The sequence below is a fragment of the Pelophylax lessonae genome, assembly GCF_965119305.1.
Source record: "Pelophylax lessonae genome assembly, chromosome: 5".
Classification (NCBI taxonomy): Eukaryota; Metazoa; Chordata; class Amphibia; order Anura; family Ranidae; genus Pelophylax; species Pelophylax lessonae.
Genome location: NC_138772.1, coordinates 13,261,028 through 13,276,398, shown reverse-complemented (window position 1 = coordinate 13,276,398; position 15,371 = coordinate 13,261,028). Strand labels below are relative to the sequence as shown.

The 15,371-nt window shown below is 46.8% G+C and overlaps 1 protein-coding gene across 1 annotated transcript in view; it reads left to right on the top strand.

Moving 5' to 3' along the window:
- The first annotated feature begins 3,937 nt into the window (after positions 1–3,937).
- The window catches only part of RHPN1 (rhophilin Rho GTPase binding protein 1), a 150,421-nt gene continuing 138,987 nt past the window's right edge, over positions 3,938–15,371 (top strand). The window contains exon 1 of the mRNA XM_082259091.1: positions 3,938–4,014. The gene's annotated coding sequence lies outside the window, so the exon portion shown is untranslated. The remainder of the gene's footprint in view (positions 4,015–15,371) is intronic.

The following is a 15,371-nucleotide window of genomic DNA, read 5'->3' as shown; positions in this document are numbered from 1 at the left end:
GAGGTGGGGGAGGGAAGGCACATTGATGGAGGTGGGGGAGGGAAGGCACATTGATGGAGGTGGGGAGGGAAGGCTCATTGATGGAGGTGGGGGAGGGAAGGCTCATTGATGGAGCTGGGGGAGGGAAGACTCATTGATGGAGCTGGGGGAGGGAAGACTCATTGATGGAGCTGGGGGAGGGAAGGCTCATTGATGAAGCTGAGAGGAAGGCTCATTGATGGAGGTGGGGAGGGAAGGCTCATTGATGGAGATAGCGGAGGGAAGGCACATTGATGGAGGTAGCGGAGGGAAGGCTCATTGATGGAGGTAGCGGAGGGAAGGCTTATTGATGGAGGTGGGGGAGGGAAGGCACATTGATGGAGGTGGGGGAGGGAAGGCACATTGATGGAGGTGGGGAGGGAAGGCTCATTGATGGAGGTGGGGGAGGGAAGGCTCATTGATGGAGCTGGGGGAGGGAAGACTCATTGATGGAGCTGGGGGAGGGAAGGCTCATTGATGAAGCTGAGAGGAAGGCTCATTGATGGAGGTGGGGAGGGAAGGCTCATTGATGGAGATAGCGGAGGGAAGGCTCATTGATGGAGGTAGCGGAGGGAAGGCTCATTGATGGAGGTGGGGGAGGGAAGGCACATTGATGGAGGTGGGGGAGGGAAGGCACATTGATGGAGGTGGGGAGGGAAGGCTCATTGATGGAGGTGGGGGAGGGAAGGCTCATTGATGGAGGTAGCGGAGGGAAGGCTCATTGATGGAGATAGCGGAGGGAAGGCTCATTGATGGAGGTGGGGGAGGGAAGGCACATTGATGGAGGTGGGGGAGGGAAGGCACATTGATGGAGGTGGGGAGGGAAGGCTCATTGATGGAGGTGGGGGAGGGAAGGCTCATTGATGGAGGTAGCGGAGGGAAGGCTCATTGATGGAGATAGCGGAGGGAAGGCTCATTGATGGAGGTGGGGAGGGAAGGCTCATTGATGGAGGTGGGGGAGGGAAGGCTCATTGATGGAGGTAGCGGAGGGAAGGCTCATTGATGGAGGTGGGGGAGGGAAGGCTCATTGATGGAGGTAGCGGAGGGAAGGCTCATTGATGGAGGTGGGGGAGGGATGGCTCATTGATGGAGGTGGCGGAGGAAGGCTCACGGATGAAGCTGAGGAGGGAAGGCTCATTGATGGAGCTGAGAGGAAGGCTCATTGATGGAGCGGGGGAGGGAAGGCTCATTGATGGAGGTAGTGGAGGGAAGGCTCATAGATGGAGGTGGGGAGGGAAGGCTCATTGATGGAGCTGGAGAGGGGAGGCTCATAGATGGAGGTGGGGAGGGAAGGCTCATTGATGGAGGAAGCGGAGGGAAGGCTCATTGATGGAGGTGGCGGAGGAAAGGCTCATTGATGGAGGTGGGGGAGGGAAGGCTCATAGATGGAGGTGGGGAGGGATGGCTCATTGATGGAGGTGGCAGAGGAAGGCTCACGGATGAAGCTGAGGAGGAAGGCTCATTGATGGAGCTGAGAGGAAAGCTCATTGATGGAGCTGAGAGGAAGGCTCATTGATGGAGGTGGGGGAGGGAAGGCTCATTGATGGAGGTGGGGGAGGGAGGGCTCATTGATGGAGCTGAGAGGAAGGCTCATTGATGGAGGTGGGGGAGGGGAAGGCTCATTAATTGAGCTGGCGGAGGGAAAGCTCATTGATGGAGGAGGCAAAGGGAAGGCTCATTGATGGAGGTAGAGGAGGGAAGGCTCATTGATTGAGCTGGGGGGGGAGGCTCAATGATGGAGCTGGGAGGGAAGGATCATTGATGGAGATGGCAGAGGGACGGCTTATTGATGGAGGTGGGAGAGGGAAGCGTATATAGATATCATATAGATATCAGTGATGGGGTATACAGATATCAGTGATGGGAGTATATAGATATCATATAGATATCAGTGATGGGGTATACAGATATCAGTGATGGGAGTATATAGATATCAGTGATGGGAGTATATAGATATCAGTGATGGAAGTATATAGATATCAGTGATGGAGTATATAGATATCAGTGATGGGAGTATACAGATATCAGTGATGGGAGTATATAGATATCAGTGATGGAGTATATAGATATCAGTGATGGGAGTATACAGATATCAGTGATGGGAGTATACAGATATCAGTGATGGAAGTATACAGATATCAGTGATGGGGGTATACAGATATCAGTGATGGAAGTATATAGATATGAGTGATGGGAGTATACAGATATCAGTGATGGGAGTATACAGATATCAGTGATGGGGGTATACAGATATCAGTGATGGGAGTATATAGATATGAGTGATGGGAGTATATAGATATCAGTGATGGGAGTATATAGATATCAGTGATGGAAGTATATAGATATCAGTGATGGGAGTATATAGATATCAGTGATGGAAGTATACAGATATCAGTGATGGGAGTATACAGATATCAGTGATGGGAGTATATAGATATCAGTGATGGGAGTATACAGATATCAGTGATGGGAGTATACAGATATCAGTGATGGGAGTATACAGATATCAGTGATGGGAGTATACAGATATCAGTGATGGGAGTATATAGATATCAGTGATGGAGTATACAGATATCAGTGATGGGAGTATACAGATATCAGTGATGGAAGTATATAGATATCAGTGATGGAAGTATATAGATATCAGTAATGGGAGTATATAGATATCAGTGATGGGAGTATATAGATATCAGTGATGGGGGTATACAGATATCAGTGATGGGAGTATATAGATATCAGTGATGGAAGTATACAGATATCAGTGATGGAAGTATATAGATATCAGTGATGGGAGTATATAGATATCAGTGATGGGAGTATATAGATATCAGTGATGGAGTATACAGATATCAGTGATGGGAGTATACAGATATCAGTGATGGAAGTATATAGATATCAGTGATGGAAGTATATAGATATCAGTAATGGGAGTATATAGATATCAGTGATGGGAGTATATAGATATCAGTGATGGGGGTATACAGATATCAGTGATGGGAGTATATAGATATCAGTGATGGGAGTATACAGATATCAGTGATGGGAGTATATAGATATCAGTGATGGGAGTATACAGATATCAGTGATGGGAGTATACAGATATCAGTGATGGGAGTATATAGATATCAGTGATGGGGGTATACAGATATCAGTGATGGGAGTATACAGATATCAGTGATGGAGTATACAGATATCAGTGATGGGAGTATACAGATATCAGTGATGGGAGTATACAGATATCAGTGATGGGAGTATACAGATATCAGTGATGGGAGTATATAGATATCAGTGATGGGGGTATACAGATATCAGTGATGGGAGTATACAGATATCAGTGATGGAGTATACAGATATCAGTGATGGGAGTATACAGATATCAGTGATGGGAGTATACAGATATCAGTGATGGAAGTATATAGATATCAGTGATGGGAGTATATAGATATCAGTGATAGGAGTATACAGATATCAGTGATGGGAGTATACAGATATCAGTGATGGGAGTATATAGATATCAGTGATGGGGGTATACAGATATCAGTGATGGAGTATACAGATATCAGTGATGGGAGTATATAGATCTCAGTGATGGGAGTATACAGATATCAGTGATGGAAGTATATAGATATCAGTGATGGGAGTATATAGATATCACAATGCTCTGAGCTCTGTATATAGATGGAACAATCATTGATATGGTGTAGTTCTTCGTTACTACCTGCAGAGGGCAGCATCACACTCGTGTCTGGCGGCACCTGTAGAGTTCTAAGCTCCGCCCCATGAAGAACTAAAACTCCGGGTTTCCATGGACACCAAAACTCTGTCTCCTTTCCCCGCCTCCCCTGACCTGGATTGGTGGTAGCGGAAGAAGAGATTGCTCGGGATTGGCTGAAAGAGAAGGAGTGACGTACAATAAGATAGTCCCCGCCCTCCGGTGTTGGTCCCCGTTATGTAGCGGGATGAGCGGAGAGCCGGAGAGGAGACACAGCGGAGACGGTGAGCGGGGGAGGGGGGCAGTACCTACCGGAGAGAGGGGACCTCCCCTGGGGGGTGGGGGATGGGTAGGGTGTACCTACAGCATAGAGGGGTGTATATAGTGATGGAGGGGGTGTATATAGTGATGGAGGGGTGTATATAGTGATGGAGGGGGTGTATATAGTGATGGAGGGGTGTATATAGTGATGGAGGGGTGTATATAGTGATGGAGGGGGTGTATATAGTGATGGAGGGGTGTATATAGTGATGGAGGGGGTGTATATAGTGATGGAGGGGTGTATATAGTGATGGAGGGGGTGTATATAGTGATGGAGGGGTGTATATAGTGATGGAGGGGGTGTATATAGTGACGGAGGGGTGTATATAGTGATGGAGGGGGTGTATATAGTGATGGAGGGGTGTATATAGTGATGGAGGGGGTGTATATAGTGATGGAGGGGTGTATATAGTGATGGAGGGGCGTATATAGTGATGGAGGGGTGTATATAGTGATGGAGGGGGTGTATATAGTGATGGAGGGGTGTATATAGTGATGGAGGGGGTGTATATAGTGATGGAGGGGTGTATATAGTGATGGAGGGGGTGTATATAGTGACGGAGGGGTGTATATAGTGATGGAGGGGGTGTATATAGTGATGGAGGGGTGTATATAGTGATGGAGGGGGTGTATATAGTGATGGAGGGGTGTATATAGTGATGGAGGGGCGTATATAGTGATGGAGGGGTGTATATAGTGATGGAGGGGGTGTATATAGTGATGGAGGGGTGTATATAGTGATGGAGGGGGTGTATATAGTGATGGAGGGGTGTATATAGTGATGGAGGGGTGTATATAGTGATGGAGGGGTGTATATAGTGATGGAGGGGTGTATATAGTGATGGAGGGGTGTATATAGTGATGGAGGGGTGTATATAGTGATGGAGGGGGTGTATATAGTGATGGAGGGGTGTATATAGTGATGGAGGGGTGTATATAGTGATGGAGGGGCGTATATAGTGATGGAGGGGTGTATATAGTGATGGAGGGGTGTATATAGTGATGGAGGGGTGTATATAGTGATGGAGGGGGTGTATATAGTGATGGAGGGGTGTATATAGTGATGGAGGGGTGTATATAGTGATGGAGGGGGTGTATATAGTGATGGAGGGGTGTATATAGTGATGGAGGGGGTGTATATAGTGATGGAGGGGTGTATATAGTGATGGAGGGGTGTATATAGTGATGGAGGGGGTGTATATAGTGATGGAGGGGTGTATATAGTGATGGAGGGGTGTATATAGTGATGGAGGGGGTGTATATAGTAATGGAGGGGTGTATATAGTGATGGAGGGGGTGTATATAGTAATGGAGGGGTGTATATAGTGATGGAGGGGTGTATATAGTGATGGAGGGGTGTATATAGTGATGGAGGGGTGTATATAGTGATGGAGGGGTGTATATAGTGATGGAGGGGGTGTATATAGTGATGGAGGGGGTGTATATAGTGATGGAGGGGCGTATATAGTGATGGAGGGGTGTATATAGTGATGGAGGGGTGTATATAGTGATGGAGGGGTGTATATAGTGATGGAGGGGGTGTATATAGTGATGGAGGGGGTGTATATAGTGATGGAGGGGGTGTATATAGTGATGGAGGGGGTGTATATAGTGATGGAGGGGGTGTATATAGTGATGGAGGGGGTGTATATAGTGATGGAGGGGTGTATATAGTGATGGAAGGGGTGTATATAGTGATGGAAGGGGTGTATATAGTGATGGAGGGGTGTATATAGTGATGGAGGGGGTGTATATAGTGATGATGGAGGGGGTGTATATAGTGATGATGGAGGGGGTGTATATAGTGATGATGGAGGGGGTGTATATAGTGATGATGGAGGGGGTGTATATAGTGATGGAGGGGGTGTATATAGTGATGGAGGGGTGTATATAGTGATGGAGGGGGTGTATATAGTGATGATGGGAGGGGGTGTATATAGTGATGATGGGAGGGGGTGTATATAGTGATGATGGGAGGGGGTGTATAAAGTGATGATGGAAAGGGTGTATATAGCGATGATGGAGGGGGTGTATATAGAGATGATGATGGAGGGGGTGTATATAGCGATGATGGAGGGGTGTGTATATAGCGATGATGGAGGGGGTGTATATAGTGATGGAGGGGGTGTATATAGTGATGATGGAGGGGGTGTATATAGTGATGATGGAGGGGGTGTATATAGTGATGGAGGGGCGTATATAGTGATGGAGGGGTGTATATAGTGATGGAGGGGTGTATATAGTGATGGAGGGGTGTATATAGTGATGGAGGGGGTGTATATAGTGATGGAGGGGGTGTATATAGTGATGGAGGGGGTGTATATAGTGATGGAGGGGTGTATATAGTGATGGAGGGGGTGTATATAGTGATGGAGGGGGTGTATATAGTGATGGAGGGGGTGTATATAGTGATGGAGGGGGTGTATATAGTGATGGAGGGGGTGTATATAGTGATGGAGGGGGTGTATATAGTGATGATGGAAAGGGTGTATATAGCGATGATGGAGGGGGTGTATATAGAGATGATGATGGAGGGGGTGTATATAGCGATGATGGAGGGGTGTGTATATAGCGATGATGGAGGGGTGTGTATATAGCGATGATGGAGGGGTGTGTATATAGAGATGATGGAGGGGGTGTATATAGAGATGATGGAGGGGGTGTATATAGAGATGATGGAGGGGGTTTATATAGAGATGATGGGAGGGGGGTGTATATAGAGATGATGGAGGGGGTGTATATAGAGATGATGGAGGGGGTGTATATAGAGATGATGGGAGGGGGGTGTATTTAGTGATGGAGGGGGTGTATATAGAGATGATGGAGGGGGTGTATTTTAGACCTGTTCAGTTTGTTTCGGATGAATTTTTGGGTATTCAGGGATTTGGATTTATCCGAATCCTCAAATGAAATTGTCACAAATTTTGTTTATTCGTTTTCTAACTAATTGAAAAGTTTCGGAATGATTCGATTTTTGATTGGCTGAAAAATGATTGATAGATCTGAATTCTGTGTGAATGCGGAAAATGGTTCCCATACTTACTGTAATTTTCCTTTCCTGTGAGCTCATCAGTTCAGCCTACTAAGGGCTTAGCTCCACCCCCTCTGACCCTGCAGGACAACCCTCTGCTCAAATAAAAGGAGGGATTCCCCCCTACCCCAGGGTTCCTGGAGGGATTCCCCCCTACCCCAGGGTTCCTGGAGGGATTCCCCCCTACCCCAGGGTTCCTGGAGGGATTCCCCCCTACCCCAGGGTTCCTGGAGGGATTCCCCCCTACCCCAGGGTTCCTGGAGGGATTCCCCCCTACCCCAGGGTTCCTGGAGGGATTCCCCCCTACCCCAGGGTTCCTGGAGGGATTCCCCATACCCTAGGGTTCCTGGAGGGATTCCCCCATATCCCAGGGTTCCTGGAGGGATTCCCCCCTACCCCAGGGTTCCTGGAGGGATTTCCCATACCCTAGGGTTCCTGGAGGGATTCCCCCCTACCCTAGGGTTCCTGGAGGGATTCCCCCCTACCCCAGGGTTCCTGGAGGGATTCCCCCCTACCCCAGGGTTCCTGGAGGGATTCCCCCCTACCCCAGGGTTCCTGGAGGGATTCCCCCCTACCCCAGGGTTCCTGGAGGGATTTCCCATACCCTAGGGTTCCTGGAGGGATTTCCCATACCCCAGGGTTCCTGGAGGGATTCCCCATACCCCAGGGTTCCTAACACCAAGGTTGGCTTACACGATGAGCTCCCAGGAAAGGAATATTACGTTAAGTATGATAACAATTTTCCAAATTCCTGGGGCTAATGAGGTCCACCTAGGAGTGGGATATAGGTAGCATAAAAAGAAAGGGCGGGACCAAAAAAAAAGAAAACCAGACACTGCGCAGCCTGAAGAAGAACAGAAGCAAGCACCGAAGGGCCCAAAGTCCGGGAAGGGCCATCCATTACATACAAATGGTTAAAGTGTTGGCAGCGTCACACACCACTTCCACTGGATTCCTGGCGTGAATTGCCCACAAAGCCGCTGTCACCCTTGTCAAATGTGCATGAACCCCCTCTGGAAGGGGAAAGAACCAAAGCTACCTATGCTCCTCTGATAGTTTGGACTATCCAAGTGGAAAGGATTCTAGGTGGTGCCATTTGACCCCTTTTTTAGGACCTACTGATAGGATGAAGAAGGTATCCACCAGCCTGAACCCCTACATTCTCTGCAGGTACATGGAAATGACCTAAATTACGCCAATCTTCCTGTCCTGAAACTGCGGACAATGAAGGCAGCACCACTTCCAATTTTTTGTGTAGCACTGCCCCCTAGGAGACTGCTGAGAATTACACTTTCTGGATTCTCCTGGGTTACCCTTAGCAACTGATAGCAGACAAACAGCAATGAAAGTCCTTGGCTCAGTCAATAATCAATGCAGGGGATGTTGGTTTTTGTGGTTTTTATTTACAACTGAGATAGGAGAAGGGATGAGTGGGACGCTCCAACTATGAACTATGCACAGACTTGAGGACAATTGGCTGTAGTGTGCGGCAAGGCCGCTGCTTCACCTTACCACTAAAGTGAAGATAGTTTAAACGGTTCCTGTTTTAGTCAATCTCTTCAGGATTCTAACTTGGCACCCCCTTTACTTTCACTGCCTGTGTGTGCTGACACCCGTCCACTTACTCTATCCACTGGAGTGGTCCCCTTCCTGGGCAGACCCCTTGGCAAGCTTCCCTGTACTCACGGACACTGTTTTTCCAGAGTTGCTCTGCTGTCTACTCCACCAGTCAGCCTTCCTGGACTTCTAGATTCAGCACCACATTCCTGGTCCACAAGGCCGACCGCCTGTGACCACCATCCACAGCAAACGGAAGGAGAGACAGCCGTCACCCTCCTTCCGGGACCTGGCTTCCCACCTAAATACACCCTGCCACATGTGCCCTTGGCTTTTTTTTTTTCAAATATTTTATTTAGAAAGGCATAACAGTGGGGTGGGGGGGGGCCTGGGGAGACCTCGACATGGACGATACCACGTGCAACCCATGTAATTTTTCTAGTCACACATCAGGGACTTCCCCTTGTTAGATAAGACAAAGACATTCCAATAACGCTCCCGCCGGTGCTGTGCCGTAAGGGTAAGGTCTTCCATCCAGTTAATTTCTTCCATCTTACGCATGCAGTCTTTAATCGTGGGAACCCGAGGCGATTTCCAAAACCTCGGGATGCATGATTTCGCCGCCCAAAGCACACGAGGGAGGATTTATCTTTTGCATTTAGAAATCGGCATCGTAGACAACTGTAAAAGATAAAATTCCGGGGTGTCGGGGAGGTCACGGTCCGAGAGTTCCCCCATGAGAGCCCGGACATCTTTCCAGAAGGTCTTAAGCCGGGGGCAAGACCAAAAAATGTGTAACATGGTGCCTACCTCTTCCTGATAATGCCAGCAAAGATCCGACGTGTCTGGGAAGAATTTATGTAAGAGAGAGGGAACTCTATACCACCGAGTAAGAATTTTGTAATTAGTTTCCTGTAATTTCGTACAAGTCTGGGTTTTTAGAGCCAGGGTACATATTTTCAACTGTTGGGCTGGGGTCAGATGCAGCTGAAAGTCCCGTTCCCATGCCCTTGGCTTTTATAGCCTATCCCAGGATGCACCACTGTCTGTGCCAACCCACTGGGACAGCCACGAGCCTGTGTGTCATTGGCTGAGTTTCCTCCACTGTCCGACAGGCATCCCTATTGGGTACAGTGGGGGCACCTGGACACATGTACCAGGCCTGACTTGAAATCCTGCTCCCTGATAAGCAGAAAGAGCCACTAGGTTTTACCTGTCACTCTCCTGATAAGCAGGCAGAGCAAAAATACACTACCTGCCACCTATCTAGGAGGGTGCTACATTTGAAAAGGCCAAGTAACCTTCGGAAGAAAAGATGGAACTAGACGAAGAACCGCTCCATCCTGCAGCAGCTCACAAGATGGAGACCTGGCTGAGAAAGCATAGATTTTTCCTGAGACCCATCTGGCTGTTATTGCTTTATGGCTGCTTGCATAAAACCTGCCACCAAAGGAGCTTCTGCCCAACAAACTTCTGTTAGAGCTCAAATAGTCGACAGCTGGACTCTGACCGTACTGTAACTAAGCCCACTGTCTAGGGCCGATCGCAAGGATTCCAAGACATTATGAGAGGGAGACTCAGGATTGAACCAAATAAAATCGCTTCCAACTTTAAGAGCTTTTCCACACTCTATAGTACGTAACGTTCAAGGATATCTTCTGAAATTTTAGCAACGTCCTCTTAACCTCTTCTGCTACCCCTGTCTGGGCTAGTCTGCTTCTTACAATAACCAAGGCCTTCTAATGGAGCCATGCCATATTGAGGTGAAGCATGCCACCCTAGACCCCAAAGTCTCTGGACCTCGAAGGTGCCACTGGCGGAGCCAACAAATGCCTCAACAGCGGAAACCATGGACGGTTCGTCTTCAGGAATAGAGAAGTTGGAGGACATCCGTATACAGGCCACGAAATCCAGCGCTGGGACATCGCATCCTGACCCCTGGCTCCCGGATGGAAGAAACCGAAGACTGACAGCTGAGCATTGAGAGGAGATGCCATTAAGTCCACTTTCGGGGTGCTCCACTGAGTAAAGAGTTGTAGGAGACCTTTCTGATTTAACATCCATTCGTTAAGATCCAGAAAGCGTGTTTAAAGTGTCTGCTTTCGTATTCTTCACCCCGGGAAGGTAAGACACTGACAGGCACACTCTGCCCACCGAAAGATGTGTTCCGCAATCTGCAGAAGGTTCCTTGTTCCTCCCTGATTCGACAAATGCTACTGCTGTCCTGTTGTCTGCTTGAATCCTTACAAGGTGGCCCTGAAGCAGTGGCACAAAGGTCAGTAATGCCTCCTGTGCTGCCATCACTTCTAGACAAATCAGGAATTGCTCCCTTCTATCTTCCTTGAGCAACCTGGTCCTGACAGTGAGCTACCCAACCTCTTAGGTTCGCATTGAAAGTAAGTGTGGTCACTTCTGTAGCTAAAACCTGAAGGCTTTGCCTTAGGTTGCCCGGTTTAGTCCACCATGTCAAAGCTTGCTTGACAAAAAAAAAGGGAAGCACTATCTGCTGACAGAGTTCTTGTCCCATTGCTGGAGTAAAGAAAACAAGGTTTTTGAGATGCCATCAAGCCCAGGCCACTGTGGGGGACTGCTGCATTCCTCAAGACCCTTATACAAGTTCTTGCTGATATCAAATGACTCATCTTCAGAGTTGGGGCTATCGAGATTAAAAGGGATCTTCTGCGGAAGGAACACCTTACCCACCGCTGTCAAATGAGACACCCAGATACTCTAACCTCTGTGAGGGAACTAGCTGGCTCTTACTGAATGTGCTCAACCAACCAAAGCTCTGTAGCACCTCCTAGGACCCTCGCCCGATGATTCAGAAGTCATTGAAATACTTCTACTGCTTTTCTTCTATCCTAAGGCATCTCTCCAGCCTTAGAAAGGAGGAATAATAGGTGGATATGGGACATGTTCCTCTGCATATTCTTTGGAAGAGACCTAAAAAAGGTTGGTCGGCCTGAGAAAGCTCTTGAGAACAGTTACTGGCTACGAAAGGAAGAGGTTAGAGTGTCTGACCTCCTGCCCAATGAATTGTGACAATTGTCTAGTGTGTGAGTGGAAACTACTCCTTTAGAGTGTATTGCCCACATGTTCAATGAATGTGACAACCTGTTAGGTGTCGTCCTCTTTGTTCTCAGCTGCTTGAATCAGCAGGAATCATACAGTCGTGTTCATCCATATCTTCTCTTGGAAGAGGCTGAAGTGGATTGTTTTTGCCTGGGAAGCTTTGGAGGCTGCACATTGCCACAATAGGCAACCCATCACGGTGGGAAGATTGGAAAAATTCCTTTAGTGCATATTGACCACATGCTTAAGGAACATGACAACCTGTCTTTATCCTTGGTTGCTTGAACAAAGCCATATTCTTGCAGCCATGTTCATCTTTATCTTCTCTTCGTAAAATCCGGAATAGGATTGTTTGCCTAGAAAGGCTTGGAGACTGTTCATCGCCGGAATAGGTAACCCCTTCACAGTGTAAGTGGAAACACTTCTTTAGCATGCAATGATCGTGTGTTTAAACTAATGTGACCGCCTGTTAAGGATTGTCATCTTTATCCTTATCTGCTTGAACCAACAGGATTCATACAGTCATATTCATCTGGATCTTCTCCTGGAGAGAGTTGATTTGCCCACAGTGTGAGTGGAAACAACTCCCTTTAGAGTATATTGCCCACATGTATAATAAGAAAGCTTAAATGCCCACCGAAAACCAAAAAATGTTAATAAGCTAGCCCAAGCGCTAAAATGAGGACCACTCACCAAGGAATGATATGGCTATGCAGCTACTTAACTTAAAAATATGGAAAATAGATATATAATAGATATTACACAATATCTCTAAATATACCAGTAGCGCAAACTTTGCAAAAAGAAAGTGCCAAAAATCATGTACAAAATCTGCACACAGTCCAACTATTCCACAGATGTCACACTAGCAGCAGGAAATGATCAAGATGACATAAAACAGTCCATGCTCCTTCAATCTATCTCCTGGAATGATTGGATAAACACGTGTATTCCTCAAAGGGATCACCACCACCACCGTGCTTCAAAAGGGGGGGGGAAGAGAAATGCCCACTCACCAGATGCTGTGGCCCAACCCACTTTCGTGTTTGAGCATTCAAGCTTATAGTAATGGTCACCGATCCAAATTAACCACACCGGGAGTCACACCAGCATAGCCACTAAAAAGCTCGGCAGCATATGGAGAGAAAAAGCACATTCCCAATAGCGTGATACCGTTTTCAAAAGGCTTTATTCAATAAAAAACATAAGGTAGCACACTCACATTTCTTATATGTCATCAATCGCATATCACAGTCACCATTAGGAGAGGAATGCCCTTCGGGAGATGATATCCAGGCTCCACGCCGTGGACCTCGTGCCTTCCGGGTAATCCAAAACTCCTCTGACAAAAACCTGGTTACACCGCCTGGTCACGCCCCGACGCGTTTCGTGATTTCCACTTCTTCCACGCATTCCTCTCCTAATGGTGACTGTGATATGCGATTGACGACATATAAGAAATGTGAGTGTGCTACCTTATGTTTATTGAATAAAGCCTTTTGAAAACGGTATCACGCTATTGGGAATGTGCTTTTTCTCTCCATATGCTGCCGAGCTTTTTAGTGGCTATGCTGGTGTGACTCCCGGTGTGGTTAATTCGGATCGGTGACCATTACTATAAGCTTGAATGCTCAAACACGAAAGTGGGTTGGGCCACAGCATCTGGTGAGTGAGCATTTATCTTCCCCCCCCCCCCCTTTTGAAGCACGGTGGTGGTGGTGATCCCTTTGAGGAATACACGTGTTTATCCAATCATTCCAGGAGATAGATTGAAGGAGCATGGACTGTTTTATGTCATCTTGATCATTTCCTGCTGCTAGTGTGACATCTGTGGAATAGTTGGACTGTGTGCAGATTTTGTACATGATTTTTGGCACTTTCTTTTTGCAAAGCTTGCGCTACTGGTATATTTAGAGATATTGTGTAATATCTATTATATATCTATTTTCCTATATTGCCCACATGTTCGATGAATGTAACAACCTTTTAGGGGTCGTCAAGATTCATACAGGCTTTGCCTGCCAAGGCATGAGCGGCACAGGCCCAATTTTAAGGCAGTGTTTGATGCCTGCCAACCAGAGGGACTAAACCCATAGTTTGTTTCCAATACACCTGAATGAAAAACTCCTACCTGAATGGTGCCCCTTAACTCCTTTTGCAGTGACTGGCTACCAGAAAGAGTTGACACTCATAGCTTAAGGCCCCTTTCACACTTTGAGTCCGTCCGGCGTTTTTCTCAACGGTGGACTTGGTCGCCTGACAAGTAGCTTCCGATGCTGTGTAATGGAACCGTTCTAATCAGAGCTCCGACTTAGAAAACGATTCCTGCACTATTTTTTGGCAAAGTTGGAGCGACTTGCATTGACTTCTATTATGAGAAGTCGTTGCAAGCAGCGCTGAAGTCACGCTGCACGGGCGACTTCATTAGTTGCCCGAAGTCGGGGCGACTTTGAGTCGGATTAGTGTGAACCGACTCTTACTGTACAAGGCCCTGTCTCAGTAAAAATCAACTCCCTGACAAACAGGGTTACGAAGCAAGAGTCATCTGCTAACTTGAGATATTAAGTTACCCATATACAGTAAGGTCAATAAATTTGGACACGGGCACAATTTTCTGACTTTTGACTCTGAATGCCACCAGAATAAATTAAAAAAAAAAAAAAAAACCAAACAATCCATATTTATTTGAAGTGCAGACTTTCAGCTTTAATTCAGGGAGTTTAACGTAAATATCAAGTACAAAGTTTAGGAACTGCAACCATTTTAATACACAGTCCCATCATTTTCAGGGGCACAAATGTAATTGGACAAATTAATATAATCCTAAATAAAAGGTTTATTTTTAATATTTTTTTGAGAATCCTTTACTGGTAATGACTGCTGGATGTCTGGAACCCATGGACATTACGAAAGACTGGGTTTCCTCCTTTCTGCCAGGCTTTGCCAGGCTCTAACTGCAGCTGTCTTCAGTTCTTTCTTTGTGGGTCTTTCTGCCTTTAGTTTTGCCTTCAGCAAGTGAAATGCATGCTCAGTTGGGTTGCGATAAGGTGATCAACTTGGCCATTGCAGAATATTTCACTTATTTTCCTTCAAAAGCTCCTGGGTTGATTTTGCAGTGTGTTTTGGATCATTGTCCATCTGTACTTTGAAGCGCCGTCCAATCAACTTTGCTGCATTTGATTGAATCTAGGCTGACAGTATATCTCTAAACACTGCAGAATTCCTCCGGCTGCTTCTGTCTTCTGTCACATCATCCATAAACACCAATGACCCTGTGCCACTGGAAGCCATGCATGCCCATGCCATCACAGTGCTTCCACCATGTTTTACAGATGGCGTTGTGTGCTTTGGATCATGAGCTGTTCCAAGCCTTCTCCACACTTTTTTTTCTTCCCGTCATTCTGGAACAGATTCATCTTAGTTTCATCCATCCAAAGAATGCTTTTCCAGAACTGGTCTGGCTTTTTTTTAGATGTTTTCTGACAAAGTCTAATCTGGTTTTTCTATTCTTCAGGCTTATGAATGGTTTCCACCTTGTGGTGAACCCTCTGTATTTGCTCTCGTGAAGTCTTCTCTTGATTTGAAGACTTTAAAAATGATACGCCCACCTCCTGGAGAGTCCTTCACTTGTCTTGATGTTCTGAATGGGTTTTCTTTACC